This window comes from Agelaius phoeniceus, chromosome 3, assembly GCF_051311805.1.
Source record: "Agelaius phoeniceus isolate bAgePho1 chromosome 3, bAgePho1.hap1, whole genome shotgun sequence".
Classification (NCBI taxonomy): Eukaryota; Metazoa; Chordata; class Aves; order Passeriformes; family Icteridae; genus Agelaius; species Agelaius phoeniceus.
The window spans coordinates 39,597,273-39,619,754 of record NC_135267.1 but is presented as its reverse complement, the minus strand read 5'-3'; the positions used below and the strand labels follow the sequence as shown (position 1 = coordinate 39,619,754).

The following is a 22,482-nucleotide window of genomic DNA, read 5'->3' as shown; positions in this document are numbered from 1 at the left end:
TTCCTCCAGGGAGCTGTGCCACTTGGTTTGAGATTGATTGGTAACAGACCTCCAGGATCCAGAGGTTTTCAATGAAAAATGATGACTGTGCTTGATGTATTATGTTATTTGACTTGATAAGATCAAATCTCTGGCAGAATCTAAAAAAAACTATGATAAACTGTTAAGCTCCTATTTACATCAAACCAAAAAGTATTTAAATCCCTCTGAGATAAGCATAGAAGGTGCCTTGTTTCTCATTTTTGTCAAAATATTTTTAGATTTTTTTTTCCTGTACATAATAGCTATTTTTCACTTTTTTATTTTTAATGCTCCCTACTGTTACGACTACATCTCTCCATCTTTCAGCAACAGCTTTTTTTCTGAAGTTTACAAAGCAGATGTATCATTGATTTAATATCTATTTCACACAAAACAGTTGACAACTGATTGTAATATAGCAAGTGTTGTCTTCAGTAATACAACGGAATGCAGGGGAAAAAAGGGGAAAAAGAGATAAAGGAAATGTCTTCAATTTAATCTCACAAGGGATTGGATTCACCTCACCTTGCTTTAAGTCCTTCCTGGTTAAAGGAGAGAGATCAACAGTAGTTAACATCAAGGATTCATTCCATGCCAAACAGCTAAGGTATAACAAAGACCACAGCAGAGGTAAAAGAAGTGGGAAACAAAAGACCTTTATTGGGCACAGAAATCTTATAATTAACATCTTGAGAAGAATTTCTACTGTAGATGGTCTCTACCTAAATAATCAGCAAATGATTGGATGAAAATGATTTATGTAGCAGTTCACTAGTCTCCAAAAGAAATTCTTTCCAGGTGTGAGTTTCCAAACCACAGTATTTAAATCCATGCTCTTAACAGACTGCAGAAAGAATCCCATCAAAGAAAGTGCTGTTAATTCCCTGCCCCCCCCCAATTCACAGGTAAATCTCTCTTTTTTTTGGTTGGTGTCTAGCTTTTCAGGTACTTTTCTGTTTTCTAACCTATATTCCTAACCCTCATCTTCACAGAAAAAAAAAAAAAAAATAAAAGCAAGGAAATCCAACTGCAGCAACTTATTTAAAACATGCACATTCCATATGGGAGGAAAAAAAATCAGCTTCAAAAATCAGCTCCTATGTGAGGCACTTTCATAGCAATGCTGCTGTAGCCATGAAAGTTTTGGGAGGTATTACTGTTTTCATTTATTTTTGGATTTTTCATTTCATTTTTGGATTTGTTTGGAAATGACAGTTCCTAACTGGAATGCCATTACTGATAAAACACAAGCTATGTGTATTCTGTTTCTTGCATTTTCCCTCCAATACTAGCACCCCAGTTAATGCAATTTACTGAAAAAACCCTGATTTAAAAAAAAAATTGCTCAGTAGATATTATAAAGCAAATACTTCAAAAAGTCTGTTTCCTTAGAATTTCTTGATGCATTTGTTAATTTTATTTCTTTCGTTTTTTTCTTTCTTTTTCAACCTCCTTTGTTGACACTTGCTTTTCTTTTTCCTTTCTTGAATTTTCAAGTGAAGAAGACAAAAGAAATAAGATTATTATTATTATTATTATTATATCAACAGTTTAGGACAGTTGTTAAAGCCAGTTAAAACACTTAAACATGCCTGAAGGATGGACCTTCAACACGAAGACTTTGGCCTTAAAAAGACTTCTGGCAGTGCTCCTTCAGTGTTGTTACATGCATAACAGCTACAAAATTAAGCTTCCAGAAAGTTGTATCATAGATTGTCTCAAGGATGTGTCAAGTCCAAGGAAAACCTTAATTAGCTCAGTTGAATATTGGAAATATCTAGTGTACACAGAAGAGAAAGAAGGGAATGGGAAGATGTTCTCAGCTTCTTCTTATTTAAGTTCTTTAAAGTCTGTTTCTTTGTTCCTGAATGAAAATGACTGTGAGTAATTCATGGGAATTCACCACACATGTGGCTCCCCTACAGGGGCCCAGCTTCTAAACCACTTTTGATAGAGGAAAATATTGACAAAGTTCCAGCTGTTTGAAATTCAAAAGACATCTAGCCATAAGGTGGTCTAAATGCAGATCTTTTATAATCTACAGTATCTTGAAAACACAGGGTGATGCTAGTGTACAGCTCCTCAAAGGCTTCCCTTTTCCAGTAACTTTTCTTCACAGCTTCTTGGTGTGAGCACAAATAAAGTTCCAATGACACTTTTATATTTTTTATCACTCTTTAGGTAGCACATGTTGAGGCTTCTGACTTATTTTCACACCTAAAGACATTTTCATTTTGCATCTAACTCATAAAAAACCCTGTAGATAAATAAAGCTCAATGATAAGAAATTAAAGAAAGTTCCCTTATGTACTTTAAGGAAAATGTTGCAGAGAGTTCTGATTAGCATCAAAAGCATATACTTTTTGCCATAAATGTAAATAAATGTTACAAAATTTTAATTAGTCATCTATTACTGTACTATTTTTAAAAATAATTATAAAGTATTTAATCACAAATTTCAAGACAAAATAAGAAAAGCTTTCTTTCTAGTTTTTGCTTTTTGAAATTAAAACAAAGTTTCCATAGGTAGATTTTTGAATTTAGAATTCTGAATAAAATATTTTGGTTTTACAGTGCTTCGTGAACACAGATATGATTCACACTGATTTTGCCAGACATATATACATTCTTCTGTGAAATAAAGGTTGTGTAACACTATTCAGATAATATTTATATGATAATCATTTCTTTTTCTAGAGGTAAATGTGTCTTCAAGGTTTACAACAAAACTAAGAGTCTATTATGAATAAATCCTTATTAGGTATAACTTTAGGCAGATAATGAAAAATCCCCTATGGATAAATTTTGTGTGTTTTTAGTATACCATGGAAGTCAGTCTGAGGAAGCTTTTGTGTGATTCCTTGATGTGGCTGAATAAAAGATCATTCTAAGTATTATTTACAGTCCGTTTCCATTTCCATGCTAATCATATTATTACAGAAACTCAGTCTACATACACTTGCCAGTCCCCGCTGGTGAAAGACAATCTTCATTACGTTAAAAAATGGACATCAGAAAATTGTTTTTGAAGTGCAATGAAATGATTTAATAACAATGTATCTTCACATTTCCTAAATGATTTTAAAACCTTAATGCACTGCAGGAGTCTGCCTCAGTGGCATAATGAAATGGGACAGTTCAGATTGCAACCTGCTGTGTGAGGTTCCCCCCGTGTTACAGAGCAGCAGGACAGCTCTGTCTCCTTTCCTTTTTATCTTTCTTTTCCTCTCCAAGTGCTGGGTCATATTCTTGGAGAAGGGGACGTCACTCAGTATCTCACACATCCAGCTGGTGTTTAATTTGCACAGAGTAAAGATGAGGCACTTCTTAGAACTAAATCTACTGCTACAGTTTGATCATGAAAGTTGACAAAAGATTCAGAATATAGCTCTGCTAGTTACTGGGTTAGTGGAAATATTGGCCATTTACTTCTTACAACTAGCAAATTGGCCTCCCCCTACACATCCCCCAGACATATGGAACAGATATACAGAGATAAACATGTATTTAGAGAGAAAGCAGGAGAAAAAGAGATTTGAGCACACAAGCCCACAAATGCACTGCTGACATGATGATTTGACCTTGTCTAAGAATACAGGCAAATGCAAAGGGAAAATGGATATGAATAAAGGTGTAAGTGCACAGCATAAAATAAGTTGACAACAACTTGGGCAACTCTTACACCAATGAACCTTTGGACTTGGTACCTTTAAATGATCTGATATTCACTGCATTACAACTATTTTTCTTTATATCCATTGGGGACAATCCTGGAGCCTCCTTTTAGGTGTGGCTGTGGCTTGGACGCAGTAATCGCCTGAAAAGAAGTAAATATATTGATTGCTGCTGCAACCTTCTACAGAGAATGTTTGCAGAGCAGTAACATTCATGGAGGGAGAAAGCAAGAGCAGTTATGGCTGGAAAAGACTTTAGCAGGGAGTGTGAAGGGGCAATACTGACTGACTATGCCTGTTAAACAAATTGTCTTAGTGTAACTTTGCACTGAGGCAAAAGTCCACCTGAATCTACTGGGGAAATAAGAGCATTAAATTTCAAGTATTATTTTGCTTAAGTGAGCCAAAGCACCAGTCCTAGGTTAGAGCTAAGGTCTACTAGATATTACACAAATTCAAAATACGAGGAAAATTTTAGTTCCAAACTGTAGAGAGTCTTCACTAGACATTCAGGGTAAAAATTGTTTGCCCTAAATTTACTGCATAAATTTCTGCATATTATAAGCTCCTGTTTGAATCAAATGGGCAAGTCTGGGCATTCCTGAACCTATTTTAGAAGTCTGCTCAAGGATAAGATGGATTGGACCCTAGAAGGGCAAATATTTTTTGGTAGAGAGAGACCCTGGGGCAATGGTTTTGTGTGTAGATGGATGAGCCCCAACCCATCTTTTCCTAGAACAGTGCTGAAGTCAGATTAATGTATCTGGTGGCACACTCTAGCAGAGAGACATTACAGCATCAGACTTAATAATGTAGGTGATCCTGCTCCATGAAGAAGGATTTCTCTACTGGAAGATGAGCCAAAAGTTATTTTAAGTCACATCTTATATTGTATTTAATAGTAGCACTCTAATGCTCAATTTTGCGGTGTGTACATTGTACATGCAGTTTTTTCCAGTCATTGAATTGACATGGATAACACTTCTGTCTATAACAGGTTTAATGAAGAGGGAAGAACTTGACCATCACCAGCTCACCTGCAAGTTAGTGACATGTAAAATCACTCTTGTTTTTTGCTGACAGCCTGTCCTTTCCTGCCTTAAACTGCACCTAATTCCATCATCATTTCTAACATTGCATTTCATCTTTTTCAGGGCTGCACTGAACGAACACTGTGACACATAGTGACACATATTACTTTACTGTAAGGTAGGTGACAGAAGAAGGAATCTACTCCAGATCACTGGACCTTTTGCCAGCTAATTTCTTGTGAAATTTTCCTGATCTAAAGGTCATGAAGCCAGTCTTCCCATATATACATTAAAACATTTAACTCAATCTCCTAATGGTAATGTTGGATGACTACAAATATTCCAGAACATATTCTTTACTATTTTTTTAGACATAGTTTCATTTATAGGACCAAGAGCTTTCTGTGCCTCAGCTGTAAGTGTGGAGATACTTTTTCTTCATAAACTTCTACAGCCATGTAGTATAGTAGGCAACTGTGTGACCTCTTTATCTCAAAGTACTCATTTTTAAAGGTGACACACTTTCTAATACTCATTGCTAGTAGACCCAAATCAGAGGGAATCATAGAATCATTTGTGTTGTGTTGGCAAAAACCTCTAAAATCAAGTCCAGCTGTTAACCCAACACTGCCAAGTCCACCACTAAACCATGTCCCATGGTTTGTCTGTAACCCATATTGCTTTGTTTAAATTTGGCCAATGCTTAATCTTTATTTTCCTTTCCATTGTTGTTACCCCTGGGCTATGAAAGTGAGAAATATTTTAAAGATAAAAATCTTGAGGGAAATATTTTAAAGATAAAAATCTTGAACCTCACCATAATCTTCCCACTAATAACAATGCCAAGATACTGAGATTGCAGTTAAGGTGTCCCGAAATTGTCATTTGAAGAACTAATTTCTTCTCTTGTGCATATTTGCATATTTGCAGAGATGAACAAGAGATATGTTCTTGTAGCATGATCTTATTAATTTATTTTTTTTTTGTCAGAGGGCTAATTGAAAACAAAATACCTAAATTTCCAATATTGTACATGCATGAATGCAATAATGTTCTAATTAGCTGGGCCACTGATTGAGGTGACTTGCAAATAGAGACCTAGCACGTGCTTTTTTAAATTTAACAAGGAATCAAAACACCCAAAAGGTGACTCACTCCCTGTAAGATGTCACCGAGGAAGGGCTGCCTTGCTCCTACCATGCTAGTGAAGCCCAAGGTGGCTGTGTCTGTCAGATGGGGGCCTGCATTTGCACAGAATAACTGCGATATTTTGAAATAATGAAAACAAAGCCATTGCCCTCAAACTGAGGGCGTTGCCTTGGTTGGCAGCAGGGGTGGCCCGGGTGGCTTGGAGCGGTGACCGGAGCGGTGACTGGAGTGGTGACCGGAGTGGCCCCAGCAGGGACAGGGGGCATGGGGGCAGCAGGAGCAACAGAGGGCACAGAACCATCCCCAACAGAGAGCACAGAACCATTCCCGACAGAGGACACGGAACCATTCCAAACAGAGGGCACAGAGCCATTCCCGACAGAGGGCACGGAACCATCCCCGACAGAGGGCACAGAACCATTCCCGACAGAGGGCATGGAGCCATTCCCGACAGAGGGCACAGAACCATTCCCGACAGAGGGCATGGAGCCATTCCCGACAGAGGGCACAGAACCATTCCCGACAGAGGGCACGGAACTATTTCCGACAGAGGGCACGGAGGGCACAGAACTATTCCCGACAGAGGGCACGGAACCATTCCCGACAGAGGGCACGGAACCGTCCCTGACAGAGGGCACGGAACAATTCCCAACAGAGGGCACGGAACCATTCCCGACAGAGGGCACGGAACCGTCCCTGACAGAGGGCATGGAACAACTCCCAACAGAGGGCACAGAGCCATTCCCGACAGAGGGCACAGAACCATTCCCGACAGAGGGCACGGAACAACTCCCAACAGAGAGCACAGAGCCATTCCCGACAGAGGGCACGGAACCATTCCCGACAGAGGGCACGGAACCATTCCCAACAGAGGGCACGGAACCATCCCCGACAGAGGGCACAGAACCATTCCCGACAGAGGGCACGGAACCATTCCCGACAGAGGGCACGGAGCCATTCCCGACAGAGGGCACGGAACCATCCCCGACAGAGGGCAGGGAACTATTCCCGGCTGGATCCTGCTGCTCATGCAGCATCAGATAAGGAAGCAATTGGTATGTTCACACCTGCTAACATTCAAACTATCTGCTAACTGCTGACACAAACCTTCTATCTTCCTACTGAGACATCAAGATAAATTCAGAGGAAATGGAGCTGTTAGGGAGGAAAAAAAAAAAACGCTACTCTTTGCTAAATTGAGTGATTCCTCCAGGCTCTGACCAACAGCTTGAGGTCAGCACAAGCAGAAAAGACAAAGGAGAGTCCCCCAGGGACTTTTTGGAAGCTAAAATAGAAAATTTGCTCAGCTGTTTATCACCTGAGTTTGACCTCCCGAGCAATATCTTTTTTTTTTTTTTAGAACAAGAAGGCAATGAAAGATTTGGCAATGAATGAAAGGGAATTCGTCTTCTCAACATTCTGTTAGTGACATTCTAAGGTTCTGTTTCTGACTTGCATTTCCTTTAGAGTTAGATCCTTAGGTTTGTCAGGTGTCTTTTTCTCTTTTTTTTTTTTTTTGTTTTTGTTTGGTTTTGATCGGTTTGTTTGTTTGTTTGTTGTTTTTGGTTTTGTGAGTTTGATGGTTTTTTGCTTTGTGTTGCACTACATCCATGAGCAGCAGTGTCAGATACTGTTTTTCTCTGCAAGGTATGACTGGGGCCAGACACTACCTGTGATTTTTTTTCACAATTTCTTCCAAAAAGGCACATCAAAAGCTTTTTTTCTCTTATATTTTTTTCCCTTTCCTGTAGTAAATCTGTTGTTATTGAAAGGACTGATCTTATGTCTCAAATCCTCCTCTCCCATAGATACTCTCACAGAAGCAGGTGCTTGGCATCTCTCAGGATCAAACCCTAAAATGCTAGTTGCCATGGTGACTGAATGTGGAAGAACAATAAAGAGCTGTTTACCACGGAAACTTATCAGCAGGGCTCGACAAAGCACCGCAAAACTGTAATTAGGGTTGCGTTGAAACAGCTTTATTTCTGCAGCTAAAACTAGGCAACAGCCTTTGCCTTTGATTTCTTCCAGATATTATCCCTTGTACATCCCTTGCATCCCTTGTGTAAGATCCCACCCAAACTCTAAGTAGATTATAGCAGAGTAGGCAAAAATTAGCATTTTGAAAAATCCATGAAAAACAAGGCTACCAAACTGCATGCAAATGACTGTATGAAAAATGATGCTTGGAGAAGCAAAGTGCTTTGAAATATCCTACACACCCAGAGGTTGCTACACTCCACAGCAATCTGCAGAAGATCGTGATATTTTAGCATACACATTTGGATGTAAGGATTCTATTCATATTTGATTGAAAGGGCAATACCCCAAACAGAACACAGAGTCCTTTTTCATGTTAAATTTTGGTTTGTTTTTTGCTTCTTAGGATTCTAGTTTCCTATGCTGTTAGTAATACTGCTGTCATAGCTGACAGGTTAAACCAGAGATTGTTAATGGTAGTAATCAATGTTAGCTTGGCAGCTCTGTGTCCTGAATGAATTCAGAGGTGCACTGTGAAAAGCATTTCACAAATGCCTGTGAAGGGAAGGTCTTTACAGAGAAGAGCTTTTGCTTTAATTAAGCAAAGCAGATGGTGCTGGAAGGGAAACAAAGGGACACAGAGGTGAAGCATCTTGCTCACAGCTGATCAGTGACAGGTCTCAAATAGTTATTTCCAAATTGTTAGGATTCTGAACCAATGCCAGTCATCAGCAGAAATGATGGTTCACCTTTAGCATCCAGTTTAACCACCGTGTACGGCATGTGTGTCTACAGGTCAGAGGTGATGATGTAGAGCACCACCAGCCCACAGGCAGCAGTGTGGGAGTCTCTGTGTTAGATTTACATCTATACTCCTATTTCTGCATGTAGGAATTGTACACTGAGGAAAGCTCCACTCTTCTGTCACAGGATTCAGGAGGGTATTGGCAGAATTCAGTAATTCAGCAAAGATATTGGGAAGCCTCATGTAGTTGTCTCATTTATGTGCTGGGTAATATAATGAGAAAAATAATGGTAAAAAACTAAAAATTATTCAAATAAAATCCTGCTTTAAAGATGCCACAGATAATGATCTGTAGCATTCGTCCTCCTTGCTCTCCCACGAGGTATTTTTGTGATGCTTCTATTGTTTCTGCAGGTTGTATTGCTTCAAACTTTCGTGTTAGTTGTTTACCATGTGGGTCCCAGAAATGTGGAATCTGTTTCTCTTAGTGCAGTGTTTGAATCAGTTAAATCCAAAACACCAACACTTCTTTTTTTAGTTTGCAGCAGCAATAGATACCTAATATGTTCACCAGAGAATAAGTCTGCTGAATATGTAAAAATCATATCTTGTGCATCATTTAAACCATTCCTTTATGTATGTAGAAGAAATGCATCACCTGTGCTTGCAGGCAGCACCATTTAGCAGTAGGTAGAGAATGATCTAAGAAGGAAAAAGTATTTCCTTTGAGCTTTCAAACCTCTGAACTGATTTTTCTTCCTCTTCAACATAAACCCATTGCCTTTGCTTCGGTGTGTTGCAGCTGGATGAGAGAGGAAGGTCAAATTCTTTGAAGTGATATAACCTGAATTACAAACCAGGTCTGGAAGAGATAGTGGGTGGAAAGAACACAAGCCAGGGCTGATCTCTGCACAAGCTACGGCTGCTGTCAGTATTGCACTGCTGGTCTCTGATAATTAGCTGCTACATGAAGTAAAATGTCTGGTGTGCCCCAGGTAAATGTTGTTGTTGTGAGGAACTAGCAAAGATAATGATATCTGTTTCCTGCAATCGTTTCTAGTGTTCCCTCGTTTCCATCATTCACCTTCGGTAATCACCAGGAAATCTCCTGGGATTCATTGCTCACCCTTGGCCCCGGGGTGCCTTGCCCCGAGGGGCAGGGCATGGGGGGAGGCAGTGCCTGCTCATTTCCTGGCACACCTAGAGACTTCAGAGGGCGTAGGAGAGGGAGGAAAAATACCTCCTGGAGCAGAAACTTGCCAAGACATCCTGAGTGGGAAATGAGAGATAGGAATTAAAAGCCGGGTCATAGAGCTGCAGATGACTGTAATGTGTTCTTCCCTCAAAAAAGCTACAAAAAACCAGTTTGTTATTGATAATCTTTTTTTTTAATTTGGAATGTGGGACTCTAACACTTCAGTGTCCAAGCTTTCCTGGCAGTGAAAGCAGAGGCAAAGGGCAAGATCCAAAATACATGGGGCTTGGAGCCTGCTGCAGTTTCACTGCTTCATGCACAGATGCTGCCTGGTTCTGGTACAGTTATTCAGACATCTCTTCACTCCAGGTGAAGTCCTGCCCTATTGGCCCGTGTGAGACTTGAAAGAACACAGAGATCCTTATGTTAGCCCACTCATAACGAATTACACCCATAATGAAGATGATTTCTTATGTCCTTTAGCTACACAACATCTGAAATTAATTTTGTGGGAGCAAGGAAGTTGTTCACGTTGGGCTTGAGGGTCTGTAGCCCAGTGACTGTTAGCTATCAGGCAAATCAGGGCAGCAGCAAAGCTAAAGGAGTTTGGTGAAATGAGAAAATGTTTTGCTTAAGGACAACAGCAAACACAACATCTCACACTGTTGTAGCTGGTTTAAGTTGGGCTTCTGATGGAGAAGGGAAATGTTCAAGCCTGCTACAATCAGTGAGGGCCAGCAGACACCTCAGGTAGTTCACCAGCTTTCAAATGGGGATATTTCTTGTCCTCTACAAGTTATGAAATAATATCTTAAGTCAGAGGTCTAATTTTGAAGGGTAAGATGATATATTAAATATATATTATATATGTATTTATATATATAGTATATATAAATATATTAAAGGTATAATCTTGTAGAAGAGACAATGTGTCAGATGCAGTAACAAAATTATACAAGTCAATGAGAGCTTATCCATTTAACACAATAGGTAAAGCATAAAGCCTCATGGTAAATTCTTCTCCAATACACACCCACTAAACCTTCCTACTACTTTTCTTTTCCTTAAAAACTTCATTTTCCTCTTAAGGTCAGGAGTTTCATGAAAATCCATCAATCTGAGAACTCATTAAGTTCCATTTAAATGAATGGGCAGCTGAGCCAGGCTGTACCTTGGTGCCTCTGAACTCCATCTGGCCACAGGATATAGGGATGGATGGGTCAGTGGTGACAGAAGTAAAGCACTTCACCCACCTACTAGAAATTTGGGATTTTACTCATATGACCATTTCTTTACAATGAGTCTCCATATGTACACTCATGCTGAAGGAAAAAAGGCGTTGCTGAGACCAGAAAAATAACACAGAAAGACGTTTAAAGTTATGTGTTGCACTATGTTGAATATCAGCCTGTAAAATGGAAGCTATTATTTTTTGGGGAAAACAATCCAAAATACAAATATTCCATGATATATAAAAGTCTGTGAAAGCAAGGGCAATACTGATGGACTAAGGCTGGTAGTAGACAGGAAATTAAACATAAGTTTACAGTGCATCCTAAAAAGACATCTGGGGCTCCATTCAAAAACTCGTTATTGCCTCACCAAAAAAAAGGTCAAGATTTGGTACAGCTTTTGCTCAAATACTGTTTTTAGTTATTGACACATAGTTAACAGATAAAAACAGGAAAACATCACAGAAATCATTGTGACAGAGAAGAAACTCTCAAGAAAATAAAAAAGGAAAAAACCCCACATTATGTGTTTCCTTCTGCTGCACATTAACTGTGAAAGTCCCACTGAATATCAGCTGGGTAGAGTATTAACCCCGGTGAAGGGAAGTGGACACAGAAACTCTATTAATATTTGTCAGAAATACAATGTAGGGTGGAGGAAAACAACAAAAGGGAATGGAGCAGCACAAGGAGATAGTGTCAAAGAACAAATTCAGAGATCTGAGTTATTTCACAGATTTGCATGGACTTTCTATATGATATTGACCAGAATCAACAAATTTGTTTTCCTCAACTTCCTTCCTCTCTAAATAACTATGTTGCTGTCTTTTATTCTGCCTTCTAAGATTACAAGTATGATCAGTCTCTATTCACACTGCTTCCTATAATTGGGCATGGTCTATTTTACTGCTATGACTTCTATTGGTACTTAATCACTTTCCATGAGACAAGGGGTAATGTGGAAGAGAGGAAATAAATGTGTTCTTGTGGGCCCCAGGGGTGCTGGAGGACCTGTTGCTACCTTTGTTTAAAACTGGATTCAATGAAATACTGAAAAATTTGCTTTTAAGTGCCCTCTGGCAGTAGGACTTTACTTACATACAAATACACTCATAGTAATCTGGATTATAGAATGCTATCAATCTGAAGATGCTTTTTAAAACCATTAGAAAGTATTATCTCTCAATAGGTCGGGAGAAACTTGTATTTTTTAGTATTTTTGTTCATTTCACTATCAAAAGAAATCCACAAATATTATCTCAGATTGCCATATTTTTTCTAGTCTTCACTTGCTATCAAATCAGATTTAAGTGGAAAGCTGCTAGGTAGAAAAGCTAGTTGTAATTAATACACTATCAAGGAAAATTAATCAAAGCTGTTCTTTAGACTTCTGGATAGATTCTGCAAGTTTCCCTGTCAGTGGTCTCAGCAACAATTTATCTCACAATCAAATATAAAGTTAGAATCAAACTTCTGAGCTTCTTCATTTGTTGTCTTTCCCCTTCTTCCATTTCTGTCAAGATAAGAAGACAGAGCAAAGCTCAGAGCTCTTTTCTTCCAGAGGATGCTGTTTTAACATGTGCTGTGACCTCCAGGGGAAAAAAAAAACCATGTATGCATACACAGAAAAAACAAAAACACATCCCTCAGCTGCCCCCTAGATCCTTACTAAAGCACTAATTCCAGCTTTAATCTGGTCCACATTATTTTCCTGAGCATTCAAACTTTGACAATAAAGCCATTTACAGAGTAAGCAGATTTATTGTTTCACTAAGCACTCTGGTCTGTATGGTCTGTACACTTTGAGTGAGCCTAGAAACAAAAGGGGAAGAAAATACTAGATTATTAGGTTATGCTTCAGAATTTTATGTCAACAAATAGCTTCTACTTTTCTATCTATGCTACCTGTCTTTCCCTGTCAGCTGTCAATGGCTTGCTTCTTTTTAATGAATGCTGGGGCCTCCAAAGTTCCCCCAGGCACACATACATCAAGAAAAATGCTGAGATTTGTCAATTCCCCTAACATCCATTTAGGATTATTGTCAACATTTATAAATCTATAAGCAAAACATTCCCTTGAGACTGATTCTTTTTGACGGTTAGTTGAGGTAGGTCACCCAGCAGGGAAAATCGTGTTGGTGTATGGCAAGGATGTGCTGCCTTTAATGCCTCCTTTTTATCAATGATCTTTGAGTCATTTGACTGCTTACAGAGTAGGATTTATTATTTCTGTATACATCAACCCCCTTGATTTTGTAATGGTGTTTGTGCATTTATATAGATTTGGTTTGTACTTGGCATGGGAATGAAGGCATAGAAAAAGCTCTGTCCTTAAGAGTGTCATGTGGGATTTTTCTTATAATTATTTTTTGTTAAGGCTCCTGCATAAATGCTTAGCTTTCTCAGTTAGAGAAAGAAATACCAAGCAGCTCAGAAATTATTTTAGTCTAAGTTTGCTCAGAAATTTGTCAGTTCTTTTAAAATAGGAAGGGAAAATACAACTCTTCTGCAGCCTTAAGGAAAGCAAGTACACATGGAGGAAACTGATACTGTCAGGCTACCAGTTAAGGGGGGTGATATTTGTATCTTACATCTAATTTCTGTTAGAAATTAAATGTAGAGAATCCGTAATGTACATCAGAATTATTCTCAGAGATGACTATCTCAACTTTTTTAATTACTCAGACACATACCAATTTACTAGGTTACCTGGAAAGTCTCATGGCATTTTAGTCAATGAAACAAATACTATTAGCAAGTCCATTCAAGATCTATACATAGATCTATAGGTAGAATCAACGCTAAGAAGTTAATTCAAATGTTTTCCAATCTCCCTGAACATGCTGGTCAATGCAAAGTATCTGGGAAGAGGTTGGAAGAAAAGTGAGAATTCCCAGTGTGTAGACGAGTCCAGGGCAGTACAAAGCCTCAGATTATAAAAGGGTTTGTAATGGTTGAGGTCCAAAATTAATTCAGCTCAGTAGCCAACCTGCCACAGGAGGAGAACTATAAAGACCAGGCAGGGCAGAATAATTTCTCATTTGCATATACTCCAGGCCTCCATAACCTAAGGCTGACAGTCTTCCTGAGCTGGATGTAGGGGTGTTACAGCTCATTCCTCATGTGGGGAGCTGTGTAGGTCAGTTTTGAGTCCCTGTAAACTGTTAACTTCAATGTCCTGAGTTACATTTTATATTAAGCAGAATTGTGTGAACTGTAACTTTGTGAACCTACCACCTACTTGCTGCCTAGTTCCTGGGAATATTCAGTGAGCCCAATATATTTGTTTCTAAAGAACCTTAAGACTGGCAAAAGGAGAATGGTGCATCTGTTCACAGACTGCAAAGAGCATGAAGAATTAAACAAACAAATTGCAACAAAAAAGAAGAATCAAAGCACTTGAAGCTTTTATCTGCATCTGAATGCTTGTTATTAAGAAAAGCAAGAGCCACACCTACAAAATTAAAGTAGTTTTGAAAGTTTGCTGAGTTGGGAAAGGAAAACCAAAAGGTTCAGACACTCAATTCATTGAAGTAAATGGGAGGTACATCTGCTTCTTCTCCTGTTAGGAAAGGTGTCACTATAGGACACGAAAGAACACAAGCACACAGAGCTGTTCTCAAGGTGAAGGAAAAGGGAAGTTTATTTTCTGACTCTAACATTTATAGTTTTCCAAAAGTGACAGTGGATTGGAGGGTGACAGTGCCACCTCTCCAATGACACTGGTCAAACTACAGTCTATCAACTTTCTCCTCCTCCATAAAGGAATGTAAATCAATGAGTTATTTACAGAAAGTGTGTGAGAAAGTTCACTACAAGAATGTCAACATCAGAAGGCTTAGAAAATCTTAAAAAAACAGGGTGACGGAAAGGCACATTTTTGAATCCTGCTTTAGAAGTGGTTGTCCCATGTGCCTGTCATTTTCCTGCCCACCTTTGGTCTTTAAGGATTTAGATGCTGGCTCAGGTTTTCAGAAAATGAATGAATGCCAGAAAACAGAAGAGTTGTGTGCAATCAGCAAAGCTTGCTTAAGAGTACAATGTTTCCTTACAGACAGAACTGAGCTCAGTATGGGATTTTTCACATACAAAATATGCAATTTGACTTCAGCATTTCTTACCAACGGTTGCAAGTGAACTCAATAACAACTGTGAGAAATGCCTGCTTACTAGAGATAAGGGAGCTACCATACCCAGTGTTGTAAGAGGAATTTAATGAGACCTCATATTTGATTGTGAGGCAGCAGGATCTGAGTAACAGTAGACCTTCTCTGCCTCATCCAACTAATTAAAATTTGTGCCAAAGGCAAATGACTAACAATGACACGAAAGGACAACACCTTAGTGAGGAAAGCTGTGCTACAGTGGAGAAAATTGCAATATTTGGTTATGGCACTAGCAAAATTTAGTCTTTTTGATGGAGTTTAGTGCCATATCCATAGGGAAGTCCTCAGGAGTACCCATGTAGAGTGCTCAGGCAGCACGTTTATGTCTCTGTAGCAGAGAGAAGGGGGAATTGGAGCAGAAAGTGAGGGAAAGACACCTCAGACCATGGAGGAAAAGAGAAGCTTAAGAGTTCAGGGAAGGAAAGCAAAGAGAAAGGCATGAAGAAAAATGACCCATGAAAGGTTTGAGCTCACAAAGAAAAGGATCATGTGTATGGCAATCAGGGGAGCAGAAAGTCCTCCTAGGTTGACTAAGCAGAGACAGTTTAAAGGCATTCAGTCATACTAGTGATTATTAGTCCTTTGAAACCTATTAATCCTATTATGAGGCTGTGGAGTAATTTTAGAATTTAAACAGACATGCAACTATATTTCAACTTTGTTGCCATGTATGTTCTTTTGCCTTTTTAATTTCATTTCCATTTTTTTTCAGTTTCATTTACTTTTTTTCTCCATTGCAACTTTTCTGTCTTCTTGTTTCCTTACCTCTCCTGTTTCTTCCTACATTTTGTTAATCTGAAGATTAAAGGGGAAAGGCTGTGTGACCTTTACTACCAGCATTCCTCACACTAGGAGGATGGAGAGGCAAAATAAAGCTCCTGGAATCCTTCAAGCAAAGCAGTGTATTATTGCATACACAGTAAAATAGTTCATAAAAGGAATTTAGAAAGAATACAGTAAACACCAGTATAGGCAGCAAAGTTTGGCCTCGGCCCACAGGCTGTGCCAGGCAGTTGAATACTCATCAGGAAAATGGCAACATAGCCAAACAGCTGTGTGTTCCTCAGAGAAGCATGTAGAAACACACGGTCTTAGAAAAAAAAGGGACCTTCCTCTTTTTTAGGCTTACAGACATTCTGCATAACAGTCAAATTTTTACTCTTTGTTTAAGAAGATCATTGTACCTGGGAAACCATTGTTTCATGGACTCTGTTTTAGGTAGTTAATGTTTTAGTTAATATTCACATGTTATATTGAATTTGTAATTGCTCGCCAAATTGTAGTGAGGGACACTTTGTGAGTCTGGGCACATCTCCTCCTCTAACTCCCCTGGCTGTTGCCACACATCTGTCATCAGTGCAGAATGATCCTTCCCTGGGCAACAGCCACTGTATTTCATTCATGCTTGCTTCCAGTTTGTTGGCCAAAGTCATAGGACACATAGGAAATTGTTCTGGATCAATTTTAGTCCATGTGTATATAAACAGTCAGCAGCTTGCTCACCACTTTATAAATCATAGCTAGTGCAGCAAAGATATTCACAGCAAAGAACAGGGGGTGCTGTGAAATGCAGGAGCACTCTGATCTGCTGGCATGAGGGACAGCTTGCCAAGTTATAGAAGAACTCCAGGATCTGAGGGGATGATTCAGCCAAGGTGTTCCTGGTCAGTTTGATGTGAGTGTAAGGGGAAGCCTTGAGAGGCTCAGGAACATTTCCCTCTCAATCTGCAAAAAAACATACAGCCATGGGGTTGCAAAACCTGCAAAGCAACATTTGTGGAATTCACAAAGGGCAAAGTGCTATTCTCCATAGCATGCATATTTATTTTGATGTGGTTGGCTGTGAGCAGCAGTGTTTGAAATCATCCACACAGCTGACATTTACATTATGGTAACTTTTCTGCTGTCTGGCAAGGGGCAGAGACCTGAGAGCAAATACAGCAAGCCTCTCTGTAGTGTTCCTTCTTGCTGCTAGGTGTAAATGATGACAAGAACCAAGCAGTTGCATTAACAGTCTTGCTTTAAGTTCTGGAGAATCCTTCCCCCATCCACTTTTTTTGGGGTTTTTTTTTCAATGGAGAAAGGATACATCCTTCCGGTGATCTAAATAGGGCAAGAATCCTCTGTTTCTCAGGGCCTCGTGTTTTTTGGGAAGAATCTGATATGACACACGTGTGACAATTTCTCTATGTTAATTAATGAATGCCTATAAAGCACATATATGGGTGAGGGTTTCTGTTGGGTAAGTTCATACCTGCTGTTCACCAAGGTCTATAGTGCTGAAATGCAGACAGTGGATCTGTATGAGTCAGGCTGTGCTACTTGCCTTCCCAAGACCTCATTAGCCACAAGAGCCATTTGCTTGCTATTAATTCATTACTCAATTTCTAGTCTAAAAGACTGTTTCAGAGGGGGAAAATAATTCTTTCTACACCATTTGCTCTTATGTTTTCTACTCTTAAGGAGGACAGAATTCAGATTTCATTTATTTACACAAATAAAGGAAATTTATTCTAACTCCATTTTCTAACTCCTTGAGTTCTGGAGTTTGCCATAGTAAGAGGCTATCTCAGCTCTTCTGCATGAGTTAATACCTTCCATATGAGAAAGAGGGCACATTCCTGACAGAGTGCTTAGCCTTTGGAACAGACTCCTAGGAAATTCTGCATTTCCTGGGCTTATCAAATAAAGACTATAAACCTTGACAAAAATTGTGCCATATTCAGATACAAGTTCCTGGTCTCTACTGTATTAAGTATAAAATATTTGACATAGAATGGCTCAAGTTGAAAGGCAACATAAGGGATCATCTTGTTCTGACCCCCACATCATGGGCAGGGGCACCTTCCAGCAGAACATGGGCTCAGAACCACATCCAGAGTGGGCTTGAACACTTCCAGGTCCCCAGGGGTGGGACATCCACAGCTTCTCTGGGAATCCTGTTCCAGTGCCTCACCACCCTTGTGGTAAAGAATTTCCTCCTAATACCTAACCTAAACCTACCCTCTTTCAACTGCCTTCTACATTCTTAAAATTGATGAATGTATGAAATCAGGATTTGAACACGAGAAAGAAAAGATTTCTTTATAGTCTAAATTCTGCACATGATTTCTATATAGGATTTGTGACAATACAAATTGTAAGGTGTTTTTTGAAGGAATATTTTGTTTTTGCAAGAAATGTGTTGCAGAATAGTACAAATTTCAGTAAAAAAGAAAATGGACAAAATAGGAGAAGCTTACAATTTGATTAAAATTATTTAACGCCATGATAATCTGCAGATAATGGGCACCAAATATTTTTATAAAAATAAGAGATCCTTTATTATTTAGCTAAAGAGGGGTTTAACATTTTATCACTGAAATTTATCATAAATATTTCACTATTGTATGTTAGTGTTTAAATATTTATGGAAGGAGAAGATCTCTAACACAAGAAATTGGGATTGTACTTAAAGCTCTCACACAGGATATTGGGGATCTAGTTTTAAATATCCACTCCAAGTCAGATGGTTGAAAAACGGTTGAAAGCTAAATATTTGATTTTCTTATATTTCAAAACCAGGAAAGAAATTATTATCTTACTAAACAAAAATTATTTCTGTCCCTTGTCTGTCAGAAAAATTTCATAGCAAAATAAAAATAAAAATATTTAATTTCACAGATCTTTGGAATTTTGCTTAGTTGACTAAGGCATCATGTAGCTACTATTTCTTTTTCTTTTTTTTTTCTGTAGAGGTATCCATTTAAAAAAGAATCTGTTTTACTCTACTTGCTATATTTTATCACCAAAACAATGATCAAACTAAATGATCAAACTTAGTCCAACATCTCTTCTCTGACAGTGGCCAATGTTTCAGACAAAGGTACAAGAAAATGGTCAGTTATGCCACAACCCTCCTCAAGTGAAAGATTTTTTTTTCTCTTATTCTTACTAGTTAGTAGCAAGCAGTAGCTTACTCTTTTATGTCCCATATATATACATATATATATATATATATATATATATCACACACCTTGTCTGATGCATCTGTGAGATTCCTAGTCACCATTCAGTACTTTACACTCCATAAAAATCCTGTTATGTACCCAGTGCTGACATGTGGCAATGAGTTCCACAGATAACTTATATATGCTGACACCAAAATATTTCCCTTTTATCAAAAAAATAATGTAGCCTTTCAATTTAAGTGCACTTCTTTTTTGTTTTTAAGATGTAGGTAGAACATTGAGAAAATACACTGATGGCAGAGGCAGTAGTGGTCAGTCTGGATTTGATTTAGACCTTTGTTCCTGATTTAGGAGGCTTTAGCCATGACTGGACCAGAAATACAGGTTCTCACTAACTTTTTGGGTGTTTTGTACACCACAGTCACTCCACTTCTGAAGGTGATGCAAAAAAGCACATTCTAAACCTTAGAGGTGAGGGAATGAATTAAGCTTAGGTTCCCTGCTCTCTAAGAGCATCATTAGATCATGTTGTGAGGAAAAAAACTGGAGGAAAACATAATTATGCATACATTAGTATTTGTAACTTATTTATACCTTAAATTTTGAACAATACTAAAGCCACATTTTTATTGTACTTCAAGCAACACGCATAATTTCCATCATTAAATGGAAATGTTATCATACATCTACTGTACAGAGTTAGTAATAATGTATATTTTCAAGGTGTGATTCTCCTGGAGCAGGAGACCATGGAAAAAAAATGCACTTTGAATACACAGTATGATCAATGGCATAATAATTGATGCCTGTTTTCTTGTGTGTTCTTCCATGTACAGTCTTTATAGGCACACAAGTGTCTTTTTGGTCCCAGAAGTGCTGAGAAGCAATTTGGCTGTTTCAGGTATGTAGGAGGTACTTTCCAGGCACAGAGAGGAAGGAGATTTGCATTCTTATGGGTCTCTCAAGGGGATCATTGTGTAATGTTTTGGAAGGCCACACTTCTCGTCTCTTCACATGGTTTTGTTTTGTGGGGTTTTCTTGGGCATGAAAAAAAGACAAAATGTCTAAGTAGTTAAACTGACTAGATACAGAGAGACAGATTTGTAGGCTTTGGTTCCCAATTTAGGTACCTAAATAGGGGGCCAGATTTTTAAAAATCTTGCATCTGTCACGCCCTGCTAAGACCAGTTTGCTGGAGCACTGCAGCTGCTGCATGCCAAGCCCATTCCAGAACCTGGTCTGTGTGCCCCACCACTTTCAGTTCTCCTCCTAAAGGGCCAATTAATGAGTTCATTTTCCCTGGTATTCCCATTTTCCCTGGGGGGCTTTGGTTTGTCACTGAGGGAGAAAAGTAACATTTCCTAAGAGTAATTACAGTAACCACTGACAATGACTTAGGAATAGCTGTGCTACTTGACCCAACTTTGAATTTACTATTCACACCACTAAAAAGAGTTGTTGAGGTCTGGAACTCTTAAACAACCTTCTGCTGGCTCCCAGCCTCCAGACCTGAATGAGTGTCCCTGTTGCCTTCTGGGTTACTGGTCCTGTATGAAACTGATATGAAATTGGTGCGTATAAGACTGGACCCTCTCCATAAAGGAGCCATATGAAGCAGACTTTTTCACCTTCCTCTGAGGAAAGCAGAGCTCTTCTGAGCTCTGCACTTAAGCTTCATAAAGGAGGGGCCTAGCCGCCATCAGTGGATTCTGGTTACAATAGGATTAGACAAAAAGCTACTACAAAAGATTCAGAATATAATGATACTCCTGATGCTTTCACTTTTGATGCCTTAAAAGCTGTCTTTGCATTATATGCTGCTGGCTCCATCGCACACTCTGGGGCATTAGGGTAAGTGAACGTGCAAGGAAAAGGAAAATCAATCTCCAGCCACAGATAATGGAACTACTGGTGCAGATGGTCACTAAACACCAGTGGTTTATAGCCCTCACTCTAGGGCTTGAGTTGCTCAGATGATTCCCTGTGGAAAAGAAGGAGAAAACTTATGAAAAAATATGGAATATCCTTCTGCTGGGGATCAGATGTATTTCATTGCACTGACTTTACAGCATTTGATTGTAGCCTTCTCTGCATTCGCAGCTTGATGCAAAATTGGGCGGGTCTCCATTTTGTTTGTTTTAATTCCATCTTCAGTCACTGCTTCTTTTAAGTCTCATATACCACAGTTTGTGCTGGAAAGTGTCAAACACAGAGCCAATGTCCATGATGATGGATTGCAATGTTGTGTGAGTTACACAGGAGAGCGCCATTGTGTGCAGTTTTTCATGTAATTAGCCAGGAAACAGATCTTGTTGGGCACATGCAGCCTTTGGAAACAGAATTTTTATCCTTGCAACTGACCCTGACCAGAGGCATCACCAAGGTTTCATTAACCATAGCAACAAAAAATGCTGATGTTTTTGTGTATGGGAAAAAGATCAGAACTTAATGAGCACCACTCTGTATGGTTTAAACAAGTGAAATACATATTCAGGAAAAACAGGCAAATTTAAAAACGTATTTCCACTTCCCCACTTAGCCGGTCTGATAATTTGGGTTTTCAATAAAATTCAATATCCAAATTCCTTTGGGCTTTCAGTGACTTTTTCTTTATCCAGGCACATTTATCTATTAATGAATCTAAGGTTATCCACTTGGTTTTAAGAATGGCATTTTCAAACCCACTTACTTTTTCATTAATAGCAGAGTTCACTCTTCTGTAGTGATCTTTGAAAAACCCAGCTCCTGGGTTTTTTTCCATGGATGAAAGCAGGGAAGAAGGATAAGAAGATGAGTAAGATTTAAAGGAAGAATAGGAAGATATATTCAGAGGACATATTTCTGCAATTTTTTTAGATTTTAAACATCTCCTAAATTGTGAAAAGTTTCATTCTTCTTACAGTTTTTACAACCATCACTACATGTATTTTTTGATGCAGTGGACATAGAGGTAACTCATGGGTAACAGGTATAGCTGAATTAAATGTAGTATAAGTACATTTCTATGATTAAAGTGAATGAAATTCTCTATATTTTGTCATATCCCATGATGCATTAATGAAGACAAGAACAATAGTTACAGAGCTATCCTGATTGCTGATTTGTATTTTCAATTTCATGTGGGATTTCTGTGGAAACAAAACTATTTGCTAAATTATTTTACTGCTTGCTATGCAATTTGCATTTATTTTAATATTTAGGCTTCTTTAATTTTTACAGACTTTTAGAATTAAATTATGGGGTTTTGAATGCATATATTCAGCATTTTTTTTCTTTAATAGTTCTTGAAATAAAAATATTCAAGAAGGAGTTTATATAGATTCTTTTCATTATTTTTAT

General features: G+C 38.6%; 1 long non-coding RNA gene across 1 annotated transcript in view; it reads right to left on the bottom strand.

Moving 5' to 3' along the window:
• Positions 1-3,742: 3,742 nt before the first annotated feature.
• The window catches only part of LOC143693700 (uncharacterized), a 31,182-nt gene continuing 12,442 nt past the window's right edge, over positions 3,743-22,482 (bottom strand). The window contains exon 3 of the long non-coding RNA XR_013181638.1: positions 3,743-3,838. This is a non-coding gene — a long non-coding RNA (uncharacterized LOC143693700). The remainder of the gene's footprint in view (positions 3,839-22,482) is intronic.